Raw genomic sequence first — 2,813 nt, forward strand, 5'->3', positions numbered from 1 at the left:
TAGAATGAAGTATGACTGGGTTCATGGAAAATCCCCAGCCAGCTGCAGAAGACTAATACAAATCTGGTGGTCAGGATGAATAATGATATGATAAAGCTCTGACCTTACTGAGAAATACATCTGACGTCAAGATGCCCAATGTGATGACCTGTAACCTTTCTGAGAAACCAACATCCTGTTGACATCAGCTGACCACACGAATACTGTGTCCTTGGCCTGTGTAAATGTTTCTTAACTTCCCCTCTCCCTCTGTTACCCATGTTATGGTATAAATTCAGCCTTGGGAAAAATATAGTTGTCGCCTTGATCAGACTTTTGTCTTGGCATCCTTCTTCACTTCCCTTGTCCCCATTCTCTTCCAGGTACCCCCAGACCCTTTGTTTACATTCTTTGAGAATTTCTGCATTCTTGTTGGAGACACATGAAAAAAAGTTGTTTTGACCAAAATCAAATCTTTACTTTTTTATAACTATAAATGTGATCCAAAGGTGTCTACCAAACTACAGCTGCTCACTGATATGTAGCGACTCTCTAGACGTCTCATTGGGCTTAATTATAGGCCACTGGCAGCAATGGCTTTTTAGTAGCAGGTGTAGCATCATGGTCAGCCGTTTTCACCCTTGTGCATACATGTTGCATTTCTGACTGAGAATGGAGAAAACTTTGTTGCATTACACTGTTAAGCTACATTGCATCCATCCTTTTAAAGGGCATCAACATCAATGTCATCATCTGTGCTGGCTGACTACTTGGTTTCAACTCCTGGTACACTGGCAGTCTTCAAATATACCATCTCAGTATTCTCATCTTCATCCTCATCCTCACCATCCAAGGATTCTTCCTCTGCTTCCTTCAGCCATTGAATAAGTGGTTCTGTGTTGACGCAACTCTCTTTGGGACCTTCCTTTGAGACATATTTCTTCAAGGCCTTATCTGATCAGCTGATGATGACCACTCCTAAAAGACTTGCCTCTCACACTTCTTTTAAGACTCGTGGAATCTTGGTGATGAGCTGAGCTTGATGCAATTCTACCACACATCCCAGATGACAAAGCAGGTACCACTGACCTTTCTGTTGTTATGACAACATCTTAGGAAATGGTACCTTTGTTTCTTGATTTGCTCTCTTATCTTCTCATTAAAGAGAACTTCAGTCAAAAGAAGAGGACCCATAGCTTTTATATCCAGTCCTTCTGCCTCAGCGATGACTTTTTTTATCAGATGAATCAAGAACACCCTTCCATTCTTTTTTCTCTTTCCTCCTTCCTTCTTTTCTTCCTTCCCTTGTTCCTTTCTTTCTTTTTCTTTTCTTTTTTTTTTTTTAACAAAATCAAACAGGATATTGAAATGCTCTCCTACAGTCCTTTCCAAACCATTCCTGAGAGTCAGAGCATCTGTGAGGTCGCTCATTTCATACATTCAGTGCGCCTCTGAGCTGCCTCACTTGTGTCCTACCCCCGACTCCTCCTCCTCCTCCTCTTCTTCCATAGCATGTGGAGGAGGGCTGATGTCACTTGGTGGTGGAGGTGGGAGATGTGACTTTAATTTGAGCAATCTGCACACTGGCAAAAACTTAGGTTTGTTTATTTGAGAGTCACCACGAATAAAACCGTGTAGACAGATTTCAAAGTGGGTGGGTGACTGAGTAAATTATATGTTACTATGCCATGGAATTATAACATGGTTAAAGATCATATGGAAACGATCATCCATTGCCATGAGAGAACGCTCTCAATATATTGGGCAAGTTAAGGAAAGCAAAGAGCAACTGAGAAATCCTCAAGCCAAGTGTAGGAAGGCAATCAAAGCTGATGGGTTAACAGCATCAGTTATGAAGGGGAACAAAAGGAACCCGGGGTGCACGGAAGAAAGAGGCGCAGTAGATGACTCTTTGTCAAACCAGTTTCTGCCTCTTTGGGCAGACACCGCCTGAGTTAGTCAGTTTTCCTCCGTTACTGTAACAAATATTGGAAACAATTCGCCTCCAGAGAGAAAAGGTCTGCTGGAGCTCACTGTCTTCCAGGGTGGAGGCCACAGTCTGGCGACTCCATTGCTTTCAGCCCTGTGGGGAGACGGCCAAAGGGAAGAGAGCTAAAGGGGGATGTTGGGGTCTCAACACCTATCTTAAAGGTGCGTCTCTGTGACTACAAAACTTCTCGCTGGACTTCACCTCTTAGAGGACACATCTAGAGCCACAAGACTGCCTGGCTTGGGAAGGCTAGAGTGCTGGGTTTGCCTGCTTTCTTTTCTATTCTTTTCTTTTTCCTTTCTCTCTTCTGCTGCCTCTCCATGCCTATCCTCAGCAGTAGTGAAGCGAGAGCCCAGGTCTCAGTGCTGGATCAGTGCTGTGCCCTTGGCTCACTGGCTAGGAAGGAGAACCATGTGGCACCTCCATGAGACACACAGTAGGAGACCGATTTCTCACCCAGGTCCCAGCTTTACTGTGCTATTGTTGCACCTGACTTGGGATGGTTGTAGGACACCAGGGAGACACAGACGGGAGTCACTGCAAACCAGGAACTGATCCTTTTCTATGGTAGTGTGGATATTTTTATAAACCAAATGGGCCTGGACTGCCATGGTGGTGGTGGAGGCAGTGGTGGAGATGGTGGTGGTGGTGGAGGTGGTGGAGATGGTGGTGGTGGTGGTGGTGGAGGTGGAGGTGGTGGAGGTGGAGGTGGAGGAGGAGGAGGAGGTGGAGTTGCAGGAGGTGGAGGAGGTGGAGGTGGTGGGGGAGGAGGAGGAGGTGGAGGTGGAGGAGGTGGAGGTGGAGGTGGTGGAGGAGGAGGTGGAGGACGTGGAGGTGCTGGTGA

General features: G+C 46.0%; 1 pseudogene; it reads right to left on the bottom strand.

Moving 5' to 3' along the window:
- Window positions 1-703: 703 nt before the first annotated feature.
- On the bottom strand, window positions 704-2,580 carry LOC116911966 (annotated as a pseudogene).
- Between the last annotated feature and the right edge of the window lie 233 nt (window positions 2,581-2,813).

The sequence above is a fragment of the Rattus rattus genome, chromosome 11 (assembly GCF_011064425.1).
Source record: "Rattus rattus isolate New Zealand chromosome 11, Rrattus_CSIRO_v1, whole genome shotgun sequence".
Lineage (NCBI taxonomy): Eukaryota > Metazoa > Chordata > Mammalia > Rodentia > Muridae > Rattus > Rattus rattus.